Source organism: Bombina bombina, chromosome 7, assembly GCF_027579735.1.
Source record: "Bombina bombina isolate aBomBom1 chromosome 7, aBomBom1.pri, whole genome shotgun sequence".
Classification (NCBI taxonomy): Eukaryota; Metazoa; Chordata; class Amphibia; order Anura; family Bombinatoridae; genus Bombina; species Bombina bombina.
In genome coordinates, this window is record NC_069505.1 from 138,378,496 (window position 1) to 138,401,829 (window position 23,334).

General features: G+C 37.9%; 1 pseudogene; it reads left to right on the forward strand.

Annotated features, from left to right (window-relative positions):
- Positions 1 to 1,378: 1,378 nt before the first annotated feature.
- Positions 1,379 to 1,556, forward strand: LOC128636826 (uncharacterized; annotated as a pseudogene).
- The last annotated feature ends 21,778 nt before the right edge of the window (positions 1,557 to 23,334 follow it).

A 23,334-nucleotide genomic window follows, 5' to 3' on the forward strand; every position in this document is an offset into this window, starting at 1 on the left:
TAAAGGAACATGGGTGTCAAAATTAAAGGCATATAAACATGTATGTTTGAGTATTTTATTATTGCTTGTATTTAAAGGGATTACACACATAGTTAAAGTCAGCTCCTGAGCAGCAATGCACTACTGTGAGCTAGCTAAACACAACTGGTGAACCAATGACAAGACACAAGAGGCATATGTTTGTAGCCACCAATCACTAGCTAGCTCCCTCCCAATAGTGCCCTGCTGCTGCTGAATCTATCTAGGTATGATTTTCAACAAAGGATGCTAAGAAAACAAAGTAAATTTGATAAAAGTAAACTTAAAGGCATGCACTATCTGAACCAGTTTAATTTGGATGTCCCTTAAAGATTATTTCCCCGTCCCCTTATGAGCATATTATTATAGGATTCCAATTTGTTTACCTTTTAATTTTATGCATTTATTTTGGCAAAAAACATAAAAAATTACAGCACAGTTCTTATTAATAAAAATTCAGTTTCTTTACTTTTCTTCCAATAAATTTAACATAGAATCTTAAATAGAAGACTTGAACAAAATGCATTTGTTTCCATGGTAACTTATAATGAGATCTAAAATGCATTCTTAAAATAGAAAAACAATTTTGTCTAAAAACAAAGAGTTCTCCTTCCATAGAGCTTCCTCAAAAAACAAAACCTAAGGAAAAGTCTTGAGGATTTGAACAACACAAAAGGTGACATATTAGAAGCCTATAAGTATCACACACATGTGCCTTTCTGTAAAACTGTGAATTTACTAGTAATCTCTAATTTAAGTTGTTTATATGTTTAGGTGCATGGTGGAAATTAGTGAATGGAGTCTCAAGTGTTCTAATACATTTATTTCCAAGGTAACCCGTAGTGCATTGCCGCTCCTGAGCCTACCTTGGTATGATTTTCAACAAAGGATACCAAGAGAATGAAGTAAATTTGATTGTAGAATTAAATTGAAAAGTCTCTTAAAATGTAATGTTCTGTCTGACCCATGAAAGTTTACATTTGATTTTCATGTTCCTTTAATATTAAAGATGTCATTTTCCTTTGTAGTATAATATCACTCTACAGATATAGCAGTTTGTATAGCAGCTTACATACAGGTACAGATCCTCAAATATGGAATTCCCAAATCCTTGTTTAGAAATTCAGACTTTTGCTTTCATTTAAAATAATTTAATAATAATAAAATAATATATATATATATAATTATTAAAAACGACATTTTCCATGTCAGTAATTCTCAATGCTCTCTGCCTTGTGTGCTTAAATGCAAATGTTAGACTATATTTATTTACAGCAGCAACTATTACCTTTCTGATTACAGTACAGTACTATTTTTCTGAAGGTACTGTGTATCCAAAGTATTAAAAATTATATAAAGCATCGCTTCTCAGCCTTTTGGCTAAGATCAAGTGTAGTATCTGTTCGGGGGGGGACACAGAGAAACCTTGTTAAAGTGAAAGTCAACCCTAGCGTTTGTGAAACTCTAGAAATGACTAAAAAAGTAAAGGGGACTTTCATTCATGAAATATAAGATACTTCATGTAGAAAGCTCCTTTATTTGTTTCAATCGATCGCCGTTCTTAGCTGCTACAGCAGCCCAGGGCTAAAAAAAATTAGCCAATAGCTGTGCGGTAAATCCGGCTCCCAAGGGCGATCTGCCATGGGCTGCAGCTCAGAACGGCGATCACTTGAAACAAATAAAGGAGCTTTCTGCATAAAGTATCTTATACTTCATGAATGAAAGTCCCCTTTATTTGTTTCAATGGTCAATCCTAGTGTTTGTAAAACGCTAGGTGTGACTTTCACTTTAAGGCTGGGGGAGTATGAAGCCTGCGATCAGAAGGGGGGCTCTCTGTGTCATCAGTGGACAGTCCCCCTATATACACTCGGATTCACGCACTCCCTGAAGCACCTGGATCCTGGATGCTCCATTAGGATGCCTGGACCCCGTCATTTTTATTTTTGCCTTGGCTCCATGCGGTAATACTTTATGTGCACAAGCACTTAGCACCAGGGAACTAGTGGCAATGGTTCCCTGGAGCCCCCGAACCTCCAGGAGGGGTGGCAGTGCTCCTAGTGGGGGTATGCTCCCTTCAACCCCACAATTCATTTTGGACAGTCCAGTATTTAAGCAGGCTGTCTAGTAAAATCTTCACAAAAATACTGGACACTTAAAGGGACAGTCAACACCAAAAATGTTATTGTTTAAAAAGATAGATAATCCCTTTATTACCCATTCCCCAGTTTTGCATAACTAACAGTTATATCAATATACTTTTTACCTCTGTGATTACCTTGTCTCTAAGCCTCTGCATACTGCCCCTTTTTAAAAAAAATTTGACAGACCTACATTTTAGCCAACCAGTGCTGACTCATAAATAACTCAACAGGCATGAGCACAATGTTATCTATATGACACACATGAACTAAAACCCTCTAGCTATGAAAAATGCACTGAGATAACAGGCAGCCTTCAAGGGCTTAGAAATTAGCATATGAGTCTATCTAAGTTTAGCTTTCAACAAAGATTACCAAGAGAAAAAAACAAATCGGATGATAAAAGTAAATTGGAAAGTTGTTTAAAATTACATGCCCTATCTGAATCATCAATTTGCACTTTACTGTCTCTTTAAATGTCCAGTTTTTTAAGGTCCCTGTGTGTTAGCTAAATGTAAAATACCGCCTATGACTCATGAATTACAAATATGAAGCAGAAAGACTTGGGGTCAGTCAAATCACTGCTGTATATTGCAACCAAATAGGTACAATTATTGATTTGCATGTTACTGGCAGCTAATGGGTAAAATGACTGCTCACTTGTGAACAATATATGTGGTGGAATCAAGAATGGAAGTTTTTGGGGGTGTTAACCCATCTACCATTATTATCAGCCACTAACAGATTGTCCAGTATTTTATGAAGGATAGCTGGCAACTCTAACGCCACATGGTTTGGATTCTATGCACCTCGCACCTGGTGGGAGTCAGGGATGATCCCTGGCCTTTTGGTTGGGGAACAACCTTGTCACCTTCATGGAGCTGGTGGCCCCTAGAAGTGATCAAAGCCCTGGAGGATGGTGGCAGCGCCTGCAGTGGGAAGATTCTAGTTCTCTATCTGGTGCCTCAGCCAAACATGGAGAAAATAACTTCTGGTGACTGCAGTACCTTCTAACCGAGGCAACAAGATGAGTAGAGGGGTCTCCAAGCCATCAAGGTGGGAGGACCAAAAGACTGACAAGGCCCTTGCTCTCCCCAGAGCACCGGCACCCGAAAGCACGACCCTGGGCTTTCAAAAAATCTAAATAAAAACAAACAACCTTTCAATCAGCCAATAGGATTGAGCTCACATTCTATTGGCTGTTACAATCAGCCAATAGAATGCAAGCTCAATCCTATTGGCTGATTGGATCAGCCAATAGGATTGAACTTCAATCCTATTGGCTGATTGCATCAGCCAATAGGATTTTTTCTACCTTAATTCCAATTGGCTGATAGAATTCTATCAGCCAATCGGAATCTAAGGGACGCCATCTTGGATGACGTCATTTAAAGGAACCTTCATTCAGTAAGAAGACTCCGGATGAAGAGGATGCTACGCTTTGGATGTCTTGAAGATGGACCCGCTCCGCGTCGGATGGATGAAGATAGAAGATGCCGTTTGGATGAAGACTTCTGCCCGTCTGGAGGACCACGACTTCTCCCGGATTCGTTGAGGACTTCGGCCCGGTTAGATGAAGACTTCTGCTGCTTCCTTGAGGATGGATGTCCGTCTTCAGAACAGTAAGTCGATCTTCAGGGGGTTAGGTTTTTTAAGGGTGTATTGGGTGGGTTTATTTTTTAGGTTAGGGCTTTGGGCTGCAATAGAACTAAATGATCTTTTAACGGCAATGCCCATCCAAATGCCCTTTTCAGGGCAATGGGGAGCTTAGGTTTTTTAGTTAGTATTTTATTTGGGGGGTTGGTTGTGTGGGTGGTGGGTTTTACTGTTGGGGGGGTTTTTACAGGTAAAAGAGCTGATTACTTTGGGGCAATGCCCCGCAAAAGGCCCTTTTAAGGGCTATTGATAGTTTAGTTTAGGCTAGGTTTTTTTTTTATTTTGGGGGGACTTTTTTTTATTTTGATAGGGCTATTAGATTAGCTGTAATTAGTTTAAAGATCTGTAATTTGTTTTTATTTTCTGTAATTTAGTGGTGGTTTTTTGTTTGTGATTTAGCTAATTTAATTTATTTAATTGTCTTTAATTTAGTTAATTTATTTAATTGTAGTGTAGTGTTAGGTGTTAGTGTAACTTAGGTTAGGTTTTATTTTACAGTGTATTTATTTTAGCTAGGTAGTTATTAAATAGTTAATAACTATTTAATAACTATTCTATCTAGTTAAAATAAATACAAACTTGCCTGTAAAATAAAAATAAACCCTAAGCTAGCTACAATGTAACTATTAGTTATATTGTAGCTAGCTTAGGGTTTATTTTATAGGTAAGTACAGGTGGCCCTCGTTTTACAACGGTTCAATTTACACCGTTTCAGAATAACAACCTTTTTCTCCAGTCATGTGACTGCTATTGAAAAGTAGTGCATTTATTAAAATAGCCAATAGGTGGAGCTGTCCGCTTGTGTTGCAGCAAAGCCAAGAAAGCTGAAATTAATCAGTTTAACCAGACCTGAGTTATCAAGCAGATTTCAAAGGAACAAGATCTTCCTGTCTATAAATCAGTCCAGATTGGAATGCATAGAAAGAACTGTTTGCAGATTAAATGCAAGTGAAGTCTGTGTTGTGTGATTAGTTTTATAATGCGGTTTAGCAAATGTTTTTGTTCATTTAACTTAGTTTAATTATATATTCTGTGTTGTGTGATTATTTAATTAGGTTTATAATGCTGTTTAGCATTTAAAGTCTTCATTTCAAAGCTTTAAAAATAATGTATTAGGTGTTACTTATGACAATTTTGAGAGGGACCTGGAACCTAACTCCCTCACTTCCCATTGACTTACATTATAAACTGGGTTTCAATTTACAACGGTTTTGATTTACAACCATTCTTTCTGAAACCTAACCCCGGCATAAACTGAGGGCTACCTGTATTTAGTTTTAAATAGGAATAATTTAGTTAATTATAGTAATTTTATTTAGATTTATTTACATTATATTTAAGTTAGGGGGTGTTAGGATTAGACTTAGATTTAGGGGTTAATACATTTAATATAGTGGCGGCGATGGCAGATTAGGGGTTAATAAATGTAGGTCGGTGTCGGCGATGTTGGGGGCGGCAGATTAGGGGTTAATATTATTTAACTAGTGTTTTCTAGGCGGGAGTGTGGTGGTTTAGGGGTTAATATGTTTATTATAGTGGCGGCAATGTCCGGAGCAGCAGATTAGGGGTTAATAAGTAAAATGTAGGTGTCGGGGGCGGCAGATTAGGGGTTAATAAGTGTAAGATTAGGGGTGTTTAGACTCAGGGTTCATGTTAGGATGTTAGGTGTAAACATAAATTTTGTTTCCCCATAGGAATCAATGGGGCTGCGTTACTGAGCTTTACGCTGCTTTTTTTGCAGGTGTTAAGATTTTTTTCTCAGCCGGCTCTCCCCATTGATGTCTATGGGGAAATCGTGCACAAGCACGTAAAACCAGCTCACCGCTGACTTAAGCAGCGCTGGTATTGGAGTGCGGTATGGAGCTCAATTTTGCTCTACGCTCACTTCTTGCCTAATAACACTGAGTTTAGGAAAACCTGTAATACCAGCGCTGTAGGTAAGTGAGCGGTGACAATAACGTGCAAGTTAGCACCGCACCCCTCATAATGCAAAACTCGTAATCTGGCCGTTAATTTGTTAATATCAAGTTAACATGGGATATTTAGGGAGCTTAGTTATTTCTTTGGAAGCAGCACCCTCTAGAGGACAAGACATAGAATACAAAAATTGCACACTATCCCCTTCAACTGTTCAGTGAAATACTTGTTTAATCATATATAAAAAATGTCTATTAAAAGAGTAAAAAAGCATAAATTTTTTTCAGGAAGAATAGCTGCCATTCACAGCTTCACAGTTAGGGCTAGATAATAAGTGTGTGCGCTAACTGTTGTGCACGAGCGAAAAGAGGTTTATCGCCGGCTGTTTGAGCTTGTCGGAAGTAGCACGATATTATGAGTTGAAAGTAAACTCTTTCTCTTAAGCACAATTAAATTTAACATTATTCGGAATAGCGTGACCTCTGTTTGTATATATGTGTGTACATATGTATTTATATGTGTATACAGTATATGTATTTACAGACACACATATAGAGATATATATACAGGGAGTGCAGAATTATTAGGCAAATGAGTATTTTGACCACATCATCCTCTTTATGCATGTTGTCTTACTCCAAGCTGTATAGGCTCGAAAGCCTACTACCAATTAAGCATATTAGGTGATGTGCATCTCTGTAATGAGAAGGGGTGTGGTCTAATGACATCAACACCCTATATCAGGTGTGCATAATTATTAGGCAACTTCCTTTCCTTTGGCAAAATGGGTCAAAAGAAGGACTTGACAGGCTCAGAAAAGTCAAAAATAGTGAGATATCTTGCAGAGGGATGCAGCACTCTTAAAATTGCAAAGCTTCTGAAGCGTGATCATCGAACAATCAAGCGTTTCATTCAAAATAGTCAACAGGGTCGCAAGAAGCGTGTGGAAAAACCAAGGCGCAAAATAACTGCCCATGAACTGAGAAAAGTCAAGCGTGCAGCTGCCAAGATGCCACTTGCCACCAGTTTGGCCATATTTCAGAGCTGCAACATCACTGGAGTGCCCAAAAGCACAAGGTGTGCAATACTCAGAGACATGGCCAAGGTAAGAAAGGCTGAAAAACGACCACCACTGAACAAGACACACAAGCTGAAACATCAAGACTGGGCCAAGAAATATCTCAAGACTGATTTTTCTAAGGTTTTATGGACTGATGAAATGAGAGTGAGTCTTGATGGGCCAGATGGATGGGCCCGTGGCTGGATTGGTAAAGGGCAGAGAGCTCCAGTTCGACTCAGACGCCAGCAAGGTGGAGGTGGAGTACTGGTTTGGGCTGGTATCATCAAAGATGAGCTTGTGGGGCCTTTTCGGGTTGAGGATGGAGTCAAGCTCAACTCCCAGTCCTACTGCCAGTTTCTGGAAGACACCTTCTTCAAGCAGTGGTACAGGAAGAAGTCTGCATCCTTCAAGAAAAACATGATTTTCATGCAGGACAATGCTCCATCACACGCGTCCAAGTACTCCACAACGTGGCTGGCAAGAAAGGGTATAAAAGAAGAAAATCTAATGACATGGCCTCCTTGTTCACCTGATCTGAACCCCATTGAGAACCTGTGGTCCATCATCAAATGTGAGATTTACAAGGAGGGAAAACAGTACACCTCTCTGAACAGTGTCTGGGAGGCTGTGGTTGCTGCTGCACGCAATGTTGATGGTGAACAGATCAAAACACTGACAGAATCCATGGATGGCAGGCTTTTGAGTGTCCTTGCAAAGAAAGGTGGCTATATTGGTCACTGATTTGTTTTTGTTTTGTTTTTGAATGTCAGAAATGTATATTTGTGAATGTTGAGATGTTATATTGGTTTCACTGGTAAAAATAAATAATTGAAATGGGTATATATTTGTTTTTTGTTAAGTTGCCTAATAATTATGCACAGTAATAGTCACCTGCACACACAGATATCCCCCTAAATGAGCTATAACTAAAAACAAACTAAAAACTACTTCCAAAACTATTCAGCTTTGATATTAATGAGTTTTTTGGGTTCATTGAGAACATGGTTGTTGTTCAATAATAAAATTAATCCTCAAAAATACAACTTGCCTAATAATTCTGCACTCCCTGTATATATAAGTGCATAGGAGCCCTTTGCAATCAAGTAGCTAAAAACATGTAAAATCATATTTAATATAGTGTTTAACTATGTATTTACTGTAAATATATCACATTCCAATGCTCTTCACTTAGAGGAATATATATGTTCTATGTATTTTTCCTATATATACCTGTATATATCTATACCTATATATAGATATATATTTTACCAAAAAATAAAAAACATTATATATATAGAAATATGGTTTTATGAATAAATAGAATATATATTCATATATAGAATATTAAAATGTGACATATTTTCGGCTCCATTGAAGTCTATAGGGCAATACGTTAATGTGGTTACAATATTAGAAGTTTGGATTTTTGGGCGCATCGGGTTAGCATGCGAGTGAAAAACGTTTTACTTTCAACTTGTAATATACACACTACCAAATAAAACAAAAAGTCGAAGTCTAGCGGGGTTAACGCATGAGCGGGAACGCAAACTACCGCTCCACTCATAATCTAGTCCTTAAAGGATAGTGCACGGTAACATTTTTTATCCTTTAATGTGTTCCCAGTGATATATTTTATTTGCTTGAGTTTATTAAATATGTTTACAAATGTATCCTTTATGTTTATTTTGTCATTTGAAATAACTGCTTTTCCCATATATGGTGAACATTTCTATACTGCTGTAATGGATATAGAAAAGCTATGTAAACAAGGGCAGCAAAATATATCTATCTAACACTCAGTAGGGGTTGGAAGAGATAAGTACTTAAATTTCTATTATCAATAGTTCTCTCTATTTATTGAGCTTTGTTTATAAAGACAATTATAAGATGAGGGTTTTCATTTATATAGAGCCTCTCAGCCATTTAATCGGGTTGCTGTTTCGAAAATAGCTATATCATATACAAAATAAACCTAAAGGAACAGTTTCCAATTAATTTTGTACTCTGAAGCTGGTATAACGAGTCATTGGAAAAACATGAACGGTTCATTAAACACCTAGAGAGCTTTATATAAAATGTTTTAATTAGTGCAGATTGAAGGTCTATTCTGTCTATCTATCAATCTATCTATCTATCTATCTATCTATCTATCTATCTCTTTCATTAAATTAGAGCATGTCATTTTAACACTATAAAGGCCCTTGAAAATATATGGATTATTCTTCAATGTTCTTGGTGGCTTGTAGCATTGATTACATGATGCACATTTCTCTACTCCTGTATCTGTTACCATGGAGACATGTTTTAGTTTCAAGATTCCACATTAAAGGCTGCTCTTAAAAAGCTTAATTGTTATAAATCAATAGATTGGGCTAAAATTATTCATATAGAGCATGCAAAAAAAATAAAAAAAGTTCCTACTTACTTTTATTTTCATGTTTGCTTTGTTGAAGAGTAAACCCAGGAAGACTCAGGAATGTGCATGTGTCTAGAATTCTATAGCAGTAGTGACTGCAACAGTAGGTAGCACTTTGCTAAAACACTTCTCCCAGTAGTAAATCAATCTATCTATCTATCTATCTATCTATCTATCTATCTATTGTCAAAATCATTATACAAAGCAGAATGTATATTATTACAATTTCCTTTGTGGGGCCCAAAACAATTTTGCACCAGGGCCCTCTGTTAAAGGGAAATTATGCACTAGATTTTTCTATGCATAAATGTTTCCTAGATCAATGTTTTTCAACCAGTGTGCCGTGAGAGATCCTCAGGTGTGCCGCGGCAGACTGACAACAGTGTGACATATTTTTTAAACTTTGCTTGTTTTTTACTCCCAGTGCAGGGGTAGTTTGTAGGAGGAATGGCATAACAGCACAATACATACAGTATGTGTGTGTGTTTGTGTATGTGTGTGTATATATATATATATATATATATATATATATTAGGCTACAATGTGTGATTTTTTTTAAAATTTGGGGATGGTGGTGTGCCACAGGATTTTTTAATGTAAAAAAGTGTGCCACGGCAAAAAAAAGGTTAAAAATCACTGTCCTAGATGATCCATTTATATAGCCCATCTGGTTGTAACAATGTATATTGTTGCTTATTTTTTAATAACATTGTGCTGGTTTTCAGATTCCTAACCAAGCCCCAAAGTGTAAGATGTATACTGATGTCTACAGACTCCTGCTGGCTCCTGTTTATGTTATCTGTCTTTTCATATGCACCCAGCCCTTTCACTGAGTGTTCCAGATAATCTCATCAACAGTTCTAAACTGGGAGCTTCTCTGTACATATTCTTCTTTATAGTAGTGTCTATTACATGCAGTTATATGAAGATTGGTGTATACTGTCTCTTTTAGTAGGTCCTCTGCTGCTCTGCTACATATGTTACTCTAATTGGTTTTATGAGATTATTATTATTTATTATTATACTTTATTTATGAAGCGCCAACATATTCAGCAGCGCTGTCCCTGGGTTCAATTCATATAAATAAAACAGTACAATACTTCTAAGAGACAGGACAAAATTTACAAACACATACAGGAGGAATTAAGGACCCTATTCCTGTGGGAACTTACAATCTAGAAGGGTAGGAGGTTGAGAAACAGGAGGTGAGGACTGCAAGATTGAGAAAGATGTTAATACAGAGTTAGATGAGGGAAATGTTAGGTAAGTGAAATTAATTTATTATTGAGTTGGGTGGTAGGCTTCTCTAAACAAAAAAGTCTTCAGGGAACATTTAAAGGAAGGAAGATTAGGGCAAAGCCTGACAGAACGAGGGAGAGTGTTCCAGAGGGTAGGTGCTGCACGACAGAAGTCCTGCAGTCTAGCATGAGTGGAGGTGATAGTTGTGGATGCAAGGAGCAGGTCATTGTTGGATGGAGTATACTGGTTTATTAGAGAGGATAGGTAGTGGGGAGCGGCATAAGTGAAAGCTTTGTATGTAAGGGTGAGAATTTTGAATTTAATTCTGCTGTGAATGGGGAGCCAATGAAGGGACTCGCAGAGAGGTGCAACAGATACAGAACAACAGGAAAGGTGGATCAGCCTGGCTGAGGCATTTAAGATGGATTGAAGGGGAGAGAGGCGGGAAAGAGGAAGGCCAGCGAGTAGGTTATTGCAGTAGTCAAGTCGGGAAATAACAAGGGAGTGGATTATTTGCTTTGTGGTGTCAGCGCTCAGAAAAGGGTGAATCTTAGAAATATTGCGTAGATGGTTGCAGCAGGATGCAGAAAGCGATTGGATATGGGGGACGAAGGATAGATTTGAGTCAAGTGTAACTCCGAGGCAGCGGACTTGGGGCGAAACAGTGATGCCGTCAACATGGATAGAGAAGTCAGAAGTTGGTGTAGAGCTTGAGGAGGGGGGGATAAGAAGGAGCTCAGTCTTGGACATGTTAATCTTTAGGTGGTGAGAGGACATCCAGGAAGAAATACCAGATAAGCAGTCACTGACATGAGAAAGGACAGATGGAGAGAGAGCAGGGTTGGAGAGGAAGATCTGGGTGTCATCAGCATAGGGGTGATATTGAAGCCATAACTGTTGATAAGTTTACCCAGCGAAGAAGTATAGATGGAGAAGAGTAGAGGACCCAGAACAGATCCTTGAGGTACTCCAACAGACAGAGGCATAGGAGAGGAGGAGTCGCCAGCAAATGACACAGAAAAAGACCTGTGAGAAAGATAGAAAGAGTGAATCCAGGAAAGAGCAGTGTCACAGAGGCTAAGGGTCTGTAGGAGGAGGGGGTGGTCAACTGTCTCAAAGGCAGCTGAGAGGTCAAATAAGATGAGTATAGAGTAGTGGCCAATATTTTTAGCAGAGAGAAGATAGTTAGTAACCTTGGTAAGGGCAGTCTCAGTTGAGTGTTTGGGGCGGAAACCAGATTATAGGGGGTCAAGCAAAGAGTTGGTGGACAGGAAGTGGGTTAGGCGATTGTAAACTAGTTTTTCAAGGAGTTTTGATGTTAGTGGAAGCAGTGATATGGGACGGTAGCTTTCAGGAGAATTGGAGATGAAGAAGGGTTTTTTGAGTATGGGAGTGACTTTTGCATGTTTGAAAGAAGATGGGAATGAGCCGGTAGAGAGAGATAGGTTGAAGATGTGAGTAAGAGCAGGAGTGAGGGTAGAAGACAGGGAGGGTATTAGATGGGAAGGGATAGGGTCGAGCGGGCAGGTAGTGAGGCGTGAGGAAGATATTAAGGAAGAAACTTCATTCTCATTGGCTGGATGGAAGATGCAGAGAGTGGCAGAGGCAGTAACCTGGCCTGTTGGAATATTGCAGGTTGGTGTTGAGATGTTGCTTCGGCTAGTACGTGTTTTGTTTAAAAAGTAGTCTGCCAGGTCTTGAGCACTAAAGACAGATGGGGGGTGGAGCAGGTGGGTAGAGGAGAGAGTTAAAGGTGGAAAAGAGTAATTTAGGGTTTGAGCAAAGAGTAGATATGAGAGAAGAGAAGTAGGTTTGCTTGACTAAGTGAAGGGCAAAATTGTATGAACGAAGAATGAACTTATAGTGTATAAAATCAGGTTCAGAGTGAGTTTTCCTCCAGACACGCTCAGCAGTACGGGAGCATTTTTGCAAATAGCGTGTTTGCCACAACCGTAAAACAATTCATCCTATGCTAACTTTATGACTGTTACTAGTCTTGTTGTCTGTGGACTAAAGCACAGATTGTCTCCTCCAAATAAAGCAAATCGTGGGTGTAGTTTGGCTATTTATAAATAATTGCAGTAAAAAGAATGTTAATGCAATTTAAAAACACTAAGACTTGGCTGTTATATTATTCTACAGAAGCACAACAGAAATGTCTTGTACAACCCCAATTCCGAAAAGGTTGGGGCAGTATGGAAAATGCAAAAAAAACAAACAAAAAGAGTCATTTAAAAATTCAGTTCACCCTGTACTATATTGAAAACACATTATTAACACATTATTTGATGTTTTAATTTGTGAGTTTAATGTATTTTTGAAAATAATACACTCATTTCAAATCTAATGACTGCAACACGTTCCAAAAAAGATGGGTCAATTTAGCACTAATAGCAATGTGACAAGTTGAATTGAGAAAGTGATGTGAAACAGGTGAGGCAATTGTGTAATAATAGTATATAAAGGAGCCTCCAAAAAAGCCCTAGTCTTTCACAAGCAAGGATGTGTCGTGTCTTGCCAAACTGCCAATCGATGCGTCAGCGAATTATTCAACACTTTGAGAACAAGATTCCCCAAAGACAAATCGGTAGGATTTTGGGCATTTTACCTTCTACAGTGCACAGTATAAATAAAAGATTCAAGGGATCCAGTCAAATCTAGGTGTGTAAAGGGCAAGCCCGAAAACCACTTCTGAATGCAATCTTCGATCCCTCAGACATCAATGTCTCAAAAACCGTCATGAGTCTGTAATGGATATCCTGACATGGGCTCAGGAATACTTAGGTAAACTTTTTTCAGTCAACACCATTCGCCGCTTCATCCACAGATAGAAGTTAAAGGGACTGTATACTATAAAATTGTTTTTTCCTTAATGTGTTTCCAATTTTTACCAGCTGCAGAGTATAAAATGTATGAGATTTGCTTTTTTAAGGCTTATTTGTATATATGAATTAGCTGATTTTGTGTTTTGAAGCCACAACCTAATAAAATGGGTTGAGCTTGTAGGTATAATTAGATGTCATTACTTCATCACATTGTGTAAATATACCTGCTTCTTCATCTTGTATCTGTCCATTAACCAATCACCAATACCTGAAAAGAACAATGGAAAAACATAATTTTGTTTCATATTGGCAAGAGTCCATGAGCTAGTGACGTATGGGATATACAGTCCTACCAGGAGGGGCAAAGTTTCCCAACCTCAAAATGCTTAGAAATACACCCCTCACCACACCCACAATTCAGTTTAACGAATAGCCAAGTAGTGGGGTGATAAAGAAAGGAGTAAAAAGCATCAACAAAGGAATTTGGAAATAATTGTGCTTTATACAAAAAATCATAACCACCATAAAAAGGGTGGGCCTCATGGACTCTTGCCAATATGAAAGAAATAAATTTATCAGGTAAGTTCTTACATAAATTATGTTTTCTTTCATGTAATTGGCAAGAGTCCATGAGATAGTGACGTATGGGATAGCAATACCCAAGATGTGGAACTCCACGCAAGAGTCACTAGAGAGGGAGGGATAAAATAAAAACAGCCATTTTTCGCTGAAAAAAATTAATCCACAACCTAAAATTTAAGTTTATTCTCATAAATGAAAGGAAAAACTTAAATCATAAGCAGAAGAATCAAACTGAAACAGCTGCCTGAAGAATTTTTCTACCAAAAACTGCTTTCGAAGAAGCAAATACATCAAAACGGTATAATTTAGTAAATGTATGCAAAGAAGACCAAGTTGCTGCTTTGCAAATCTGATCAACTGAAGCTTCATTCTTAAAAGCCCACGAAGTGGAGACTGATCTAGTAGAATGAGCTGTAATTCTCTGAGGCGGGGCTTGACCCGACTCCAAATAAGCTTGAAGAATTAAAAGCTTTAACCACGATGCCAAGGAAACGGCAGAAGCCTTCTGACCTTTCCTAAAACCAGAAAAGATAACAAATAGACTAGAAGTCTTCCTGAAATCTTTAGTAGCTTCAACATAATATTTCAGAGCTCTCACCACATCCAAAGAATGTAAAGATCTCTCCAAAGAATTCTTAGGATTAGAACACAAGGAAGGGACAACAGTTTCTCTATTAATGTTGTTAGAATTCACAACCTTAGGTAAGAATTTAAATGAAGTCCGCAAAACTGCCTTATCCTGATGAAAAATCAGAAAAGGAGATTCACAAGAGAGAGCAGATAATTCAGAAACTCTTCTAGCAGAAGAGATGGCCAAAAGAAACAATACTTTCCAAGAAAGTATTTTAATGTCCAAAGTATGCATAGGCTCAAATGGAGGAGCATGTAAAGCCTTCAAAACCAAATTAAGACTCCAAGGAGGAGAGATTGATTTAATAACAGGCTTAATACGAACCAAAGCCTGAACAAAACAGTGAATGTCAGGAAGCTTAGCAATCTGTCTGTGAAATAAAACAGAAAGAGCAGAGATTTGTCCTTTCAAGGAAATTGCAGACAAACCCTTATCCAAACCATCCTGAAGAAACTGTAAAATTCTAGGAATTCTAAAAGAATGCCAAGAGAATTTATGAGAGGAACACCATGAAATATAAGTCTTCCAAACTCGATAATAAATCTTTCTAGAAACAGATTTATGAGCCTGTAACATAGTATTAATCACTTGAATCAGAGAAACCTCTATGACTAAGCACAAGGCGTTCAATTTCTATACCTTTAAATTTAATGATTTGAGATCCTGATAAAAAAACGGACCTTGAGACAGAAGGTCCGGTCTTAATGGAAGTGGCCAAGGTTGGCAACTGGACATCCGAAAAAGATCTGCATACCAGAACCTGTGAGGCCATGCTGGAGCCACCAGCAACACAAATGATTGCTCCATGATGATTTTGGAGATCATTCTTGGAAGAAGAACTATAGGCGGGAAAATATAAGCAGGTTGATAACACCAAGGAAGTGTCACGCATACACTGCTTCCGCCTGAGGATCCCTGGACGTGGACAGGTACCTGGGAAGTTTCTTGTTTCTTGTTTAGATGAGAAGCCATCAGAACTATTTCTGGAAGACCCCAAATCTGAACAACCTGAGAAAACACATCTGGATGGAGGGACCACTCCCCCGGATGTAAAATCTGACGGCTGAGATAATCCGCTTCCCAATTGTCTATACCTGGGATATGAACCGCAGAGATTAGACAGGAGCTGGATTCCGCCCAAGCAAGTATCCGGGATACTTCTTGCATAGCTTGGGGACTGTGAGTCCCACCCTGATGATTGACATATGCCACAGTAGTGATATTGTCTGTCTGAAAACAAATGAATGGTTCTCTCTTCAACAGAGACCAAATCTGAAGAGCCCTGAAAATCGCACGGAGTTCCAAAATATTGATTGGTAATCTCGCCTCTTGAGATTTCCAAACCCCTTGTGCTGTCAGAGATCCCCAAACAGCTCCCCAACCTGAAAGACTCGCATCTGTTGTGATCACAGGCCAGGTTGGACGAACAAAAGAGGCCCGTAGAACTATACGATGGTGATCTAACCACCAAGTCAGAGATAGTTGAACATTGGGATTTAAGGATATTAATTGTGATATCCTTGTATAATCCCTGCACTATTGGTTCAGCATACAAAGCTGGAGAGGTCTCATATGAAAACGAGCAAAGGGGATCGTGTCCGATGCTGCAGTCATGAGACCTAAAACTTCCATGGACATAGCTACTGAAGGGAATGACTGAGACTGAAGGTTCCGACAGGCTGAAACCAATTTTAAACATCTCTTGTCTGTTAGAGACAGAGACATGGACACTGAATCTATCTGGAAACCTAAAAAGGTGACCCTTGTCTTTTTGGTAAAATGATCCTCCAACCATGTTTTTGAAGAAACAACACTAGTTGATTCGTGTGAGATTCTGCAGAATGTAAAAACTGAGCTAGTACCAAGATATCGTCCAAATAAGGAAACACTGCAATACCCTGTTCTCTGATTACAGAGAGTAGGGCACCGAGAACCTTCGAAAAGATTCTTGGAGCTGTTGCTAGGCCAAACGGAAGAGCGACAAATTGGTAATGCTTGTCTAGAAAAGAGAATCTCAGAAACTGATAATGGTCTGGATGAATCGGAATATGAAGATAAGCATCCTGTAAGTCTATTGGGGACATATAATGCCCTTGCTGAACAAAAGGCATAATAGTCCTTATAGTCACCATCTTGAAAGTTGGTACTCTTACATAATGATTCAAAATTTTTAGATCTAGAACTGGTTTGAATAAGTAGAAGCCATACATCCATCAACACTGTCCAGAAGCGCCGCCGACTTCTCTGGGCTCGCTCTCATCTGAGATGGACAGTAGCACAGTGGAATTGTATTTCATGGTCTGACGAGTTAACATTTCAAATAGTTTTTGGAAAAAACAGCCATCGTGTTCTCAGGGAAAGAGGAAAAGGACCATCCAAGCTGGGATGTGGTTTCAAAAACAGCTATATCATCTACAAAAAAAAACATTTCTCATGAACTCTGCATCTAGTATAACAAATCATTGGAAAAACAGTAAGGAGAAAACAATTTACAGTACACTGTACCTTTAATTGTTACTTTCAACCACTTGAACAAGTAGAATCTGAGTTCAATTTACTCCTTTATTATCAACTACAACCGACTCTCTCAGAAGGGTTCAAACTTCCCAAAAAGCGATATTAGTACTCAAAGCTGATAATCTAACTTCAAAAGAAAATTTGAATAATTACTTGTACCTGCCACAATATGCAGAGAGGAGCTTGCAGGCGTTAGGAATATCAATGTGGTTGAAGACCTAGAACAAGGTATTTATAAACTCTTTCCCAGCAAGTCACTCCACAAGATGCTATTGTTAACTAGATACAAAGACAAGATTTGTGAATATGATAATAGAAGGAGGAGAAACTATTTGCATCTTAAAGGGACAGTATACATCAATTTTCATATAACTGCATGTAATAGACACTACTATAAAGAATAATATGCACAGATACTGATATAAAAATCCAGTATAAAACCTTTAAAAAAAACTTACATAGAAGCTCCCAGTTAGCTCTGTTAATGAGGTAGTCTGGGACACCCACTGAAAGGGGCTGGGTAAACAAAAAGAGCAGACACTCCCCCCACTCTCTGCATTTGAAAAGACAGATAACATAAACAGGAGCCTGTAAACGAGAGTATACATCTAGCGCTGTGGGGCTTGGTTAGGAGTCTGAAAATCAGCACAACAAAGACTTTTTGATATATATACAATTTATCATTGTATATTACAATCTCAAAGTGTTTAATGTCCTTTTAAGGAACATAAAGTGCAAAAAGAAGATAATTTGTTTGAGCATTTTATTATTGCACTATTGCTTGCATTTATCTAGGAATTAAACCATTATAAATGGGTTAAACACATCATTAAAGTTACAATGCACTACTGGGAGCTAGACAAACACATTTGATGAGCTAGTGACAAGAGGCATGTATGTGAAGCCACCAATCACCAGCTAACTCTCAGTAGTGTATTGGTGTTTCTGAGCCTATCTAGGTATGCTTTTCAATAAAGAATACACATAAAACAAAGTCAATTTGGCAAAAGAAGTAAATGGAAAAGTATCGTAAAATTAATCAAATAATTAAAGGGACGGTCTACACCAGAATTTTTATTCTTTTAAAAGATAGATAATCCCTTTATTATCCATTTCCCAGTTTTGCATAACCAACACAGTTATAATAATATAATTTTAACCTCTGTGATTATCTTGTATCTAAGCCTCTGCAAACTGCCCCTTTTTTCAGTTCTTTTGACAGACTTGCAGTCTAGCCAATCAGTGCCTGCTCCTAGATAACTTATCGTGCACAAGCACAGTGTTATCTATATGAAATATGTGAACTAACACCCTCTAGTGGTGAGAAACTGTTAAAATGCAATCTGAAAGAGGTGGGCTTCAAGGTCTAAGAAATTAGCATATGAACCTCCTAGGTTAAGCATTCAACTAAGAATACCAAGAGAACAAAGCAAAATTGGTGATAAAAGTAAATTGGAAAATTGTTTAAAATTACATGCTCTATCTGAATCATGAAAGTTTATTTTGGCCTAGACTGTCCCTTTAAGTACAAAACAAACAATTACAAGTGCAAATATACAACTACCTTTCAGTTAAATCTTTAAAGGGACAGTCTAGTCAAAATTAAACTTTCATGATTCAAATAGGGCATGCAATTTTAAACAACTTTCCAATTGACTTTTATGATTAAATTTGCTTTGTTCCCTTGGTGGTATTTGTTAAAAGCTAAACCTAGGTAGGCTCAAACTGATTTCTAAACCGCTGAAAACCTCCTCCTAGCTCAGAGCATTTTGAAAGTTTTTCACAGTTAGACTGTGCTAGTTCATGTGTGTCATATAGATAACATTGTGCTTACTCCCGTGGAGTTATTTAGGAGTCTGCACGGATTGGCTAAACTGCATGTCTGTCAAAAGCACTGAGATAAGGGGGCAGTCTGCAGAGGCGTAGAAACAAGCTAATCAAAGAGGTAAAACATATATTAATATAACTGTGTTAGTTATGCAAAACTGGGTAATGGGTAATAATGGGGTTATCTATCTTTTTAAACAATAAAAATTCTGGTGTAGACTGTCCCTTTAATAAAACTTTGAACAACTTTCTAATTTACGTCTATTATGCAATTTGCTTCTTGGCATCATTTGTTAAAGGAGCAGCAATGCACTACTGGGAGCTAGCTGAACACATCAGGTGAACCAATGACATGAGGAATATATGTGTAGCTACAAATCCTTAGTTGGCTCCGAGTAGTGCATTGCTGTTCCCGAACCTACCTACTTATGCTTTTTAACAAATGATACAAGAGAACTAAGTAAATTATATAATAGAAGTATGTAGAAAAGTTGTTTAAATTGTATGATCTATATGATTCACGAAAGCTAAATTTGACTTTACTGTCCCTTTAATTAAAGTCACATCTAAATATCTAGAATGCAGATCACTGATTAACCAAGAGCCAATCATCATTTAATCAGTAATCTGAAATTAAAACAGTGGAGAACAAAATTTGGCCTACTTAAAGGTACAGAAAATATTTTGCAATTACAACATTTTCCTTCAGTCTTCCAATGGATTACCATATCAGCAGAGTCTGATCGTTATAAGAACAGATTAATACCTTGTTTGCTGTAATTGTTTTTAAATTACCAAACTCCACTCAATTATCTTGAGTCTGGAGATAACACGACTTGCCAGAAAATTATCACTCTTTGTCTTCAGCAGAAAAAATAAACTGCAGATTAGGAAGAGATATGTGCCACTGTTAGCCTTGGAAAGCCTGCCATGTGCTCTTTCAATTTTTAGGACTGGAAAATGTATAATTTTTTTTACTTAAATTAAAGAAAAAGGGGAAGAAAGGAAACATGAAAGTGTACTGCAAAGTTGTTTTACTGTGCATTATTAAGAATTGACAGTGTTTACTGTCCCTTTAAAATGGCATTAAACACCTCTTTAGCTTTTTACCACGACACTCTGAGCAATGCGTTTAAGGAATCACACTATTTTTTTCTCTCTTTTCCAAGTTCTTATATATAGATATACATCGGATCCCCAGCTGCTTTATTCGCTGACCCTGACAGCGTTGTGAATCAGGACTGCTATATACACGAGCTTATAATAGCTCTCTAAAGTGTATGTGTCTTTTACATATTGCACTCATTTGATTTTTTGAAGTATTAAACTATACAAGTTTTCTCTTTAAGATTCATTGGGAACATACAAAAAATCAAAAGATGGACTTTCACACGTTGTTTTAGATTATATTGAAGATTAAAAGACTAAATTACGCTTATATCCTTTGATTTTGTGTTTTATTTGTATCACATTTATTTTTATCACTTTTTTGTATGTGATCACTTTTGTGCTTTTATTTGATAATAGAAGTAACTTGGAAACTTTTAAATAATTGTATGATCTATCTAAACCACAAAAGAAAATTTTGGGGTTTCATATACCTTTAATGTTCCATTAACCCCTTTGCCCAATCTGATCTAGATCTACGTCATGTGGTGCAAGGCCCAGCGTACCACATAACATAGAGCTGCGTTTGATCTTTTTTCAGCCCTTGCAGCGCTTTTGTGGGCTGCGGGAATCTGCCTTCATATGGTAACTAAGCACTGATCAAGCTCCCTTACCATATCAAGACAGATTGCCTGATCGTTACAGACAGGGACACTGTAATTATTATCTGTTGGTGCCAGTGAGAGGTTTGGGAGGGAAAGAGGTAGGTGGGTGGGTGCCCCAGTGGAGGAGGGGGAGGAAGGGTCTGAGTTCCATACACTATGACAAAAATGGTTTTGGAAGGCAGAGGGAGCAATGAGGCCCTACACTACAGACAAACAGAAAAACAAACTACTTTAATATTAAAGAAAAAAGAAAGCCCTAAACTGTATACTGGCAGACTGTCTGCCAGTACATATGATGGTGGTGGCTAATGTGTGTGTGAGGGTATGGAATCCCAACCTACACTGAAAGTTTCTATACCGGAGTCTAGGCTATCGACAAGCCTAAGTAAACACAGTCAGCAGAAGAAATTACACTCCCAGTGTTCTCTCTAAGTATTAAGCTTTAGTTTACAAAATATATAAGATAAGAAAGCATGTGTGTGTGCACAAAGTGATAACATAATAAGTTTAGAGCTGCAACAACTAATCGGTATAATCAATAATAATCGATTATGAAAATAGTTGTCGTCAACTAATCTCATTATCGATTAGTTGGTTTACGATTAGTTGGTTTTTACACGGCACCAGCTACTTCACCCCGATGATCTCCTGAACATGGTATTGTGTTTTATGGTTATGTCCTTAGCCTAAACTTTTCACTTTTTCAAGACAGTATAAGTTTCTTTTTAAGTTTACAACTACTCCTGGCTTATTGCAACCCAGAAATAGTAGGAGTCATCGTTTAGATTTTTTATATGAAATCAGGTCATTTGGGACATGATATACAGGGAGTGCAGAATTATTAGGCAAGTTGTATTTTTGAGGATTAATTTTATTATTGAACAACAACCATGTTCTCAATGAACCCAAAAAACTCATTAATATCAAAGCTGAATAGTTTTGGAAGTAGTTTTTAGTTTGTTTTTAGTTATAGCTATTTTAGGGGGATATCTGTGTGTGCAGGTGACTATTACTGTGCATAATTATTAGGCAACTTAACAAAAAACAAATATATACCCATTTCAATTATTTATTTTTACCAGTGAAACCAATATAACATCTCAACATTCACAAATATACATTTCTGACATTCAAAAACAAAACAAAAACAAATCAGTGACCAATATAGCCACCTTTCTTTGCAAGGACACTCAAAAGCCTGTCATCCATGGATTCTGTCAGTGTTTTGATCTGTTCACCATCAACATTGCGTGCAGCAGCAACCACAGCCTCCCAGACACTGTTCAGAGAGGTGTACTGTTTTCCCTCCTTGTAAATCTCACATTTGATGATGGACCACAGGTTCTCAATGGGGTTCAGATCAGGTGAACAAGGAGGCCATGTCATTAAATTTTCTTCTTTTATACCCTTTCTTGCCAGCCACGCTGTGGAGTACTTGGACGTGTGTGATGGAGCATTGTCCTGCATGAAAATCATGTTTTTCTTGAAGGATGCAGACTTCTTCCTGTACTGCTTGAAGAAGGTGTCTTCCAGAAACTGGCAGTAGGACTGGGAGTTGAGCTTGACTCCATCCTCAACCCGAAAAGGCCCCACAAGCTCATCTTTGATGATACCAGCCCAAACCAGTACTCCACCTCCACCTTGCTGGCTTCTGAGTTGGACTGGAGCTCTCTGCCCTTTACCAATCCAGCCACGGGCCCATCCATCTGGCCCATCAAGACTCACTCTCATTTCATCAGTCCATAAAACCTTAGAAAAATCAGTCTTGAGATATTTCTTGGCCCAGACGTTTGAGCTTGTGTGTCTTGTTCAATGGTGGTCGTCTTTCAGCCTTTCTTACCTTGGCCATGTCTCTGAGTATTGCACACCTTGTGCTTTTGGGCACTCCAGTGATGTTGCAGCTCTGAAATATGGCCAAACTGGTGGCAAGTGGCATCTTGGCAGCTGCACGCTTGACTTTTCTCAGTTCATGGGCAGTTATTTTGTGCCTTGGTTTTTCCACACGCTTCTTGCGACCCTGTTGACTATTTTGAATGAAACGCTTGATTGTTCGATGATCACGCTTCAGAAGCTTTGCAATTTTAAGAGTGCTGCATCCCTCTGCAAGATATCTCACTATTTTTGACTTTTCTGAGCCTGTCAAGTCCTTCTTTTGACCCATTTTGCCAAAGGAAAGGAAGTTGCCTAATAATTATGCACACCTGATATAGGGTGTTGATGTCATTAGACCCCTTCTCATTACAGTGATGCACATCACCTAATATGCTTAATTGGTAGTAGGCTTTCGAGCCTATACAGCTTGGAGTAAGACAACATGCATAAAGAGGATGATGTGGTCAAAATACTCATTTGCCTAATAATTCTGCACTCCCTGTAGTGCCAAGCTTCTTATTTACACCCAGCACTAGATTAATGGGAGTAGTTTTTTTAATTGATGTGCACTATTATCAGTTAGCATAATTATTAGCGGATCGCTTGCTATTGCTGATTAGATGTACTGTATAGATAAATGTGTAAGGCTTTGTCCTATTATTGATATATAGTCCCTAGCGCTTTTGACTTAAATTGTTAGTTGGTTTTTTTAAAATAAAATTGTTATATGTACCAGCATTAACCTCTAAGTATATATTTGTTATTTTAAGAGTGGACTAGATATTTTTTTTCCCTAATCTTATAGCTGGTTATTTACCATTGCACATAGATATTTAAGATATTTTTATGTTAGAACGAAGTCCT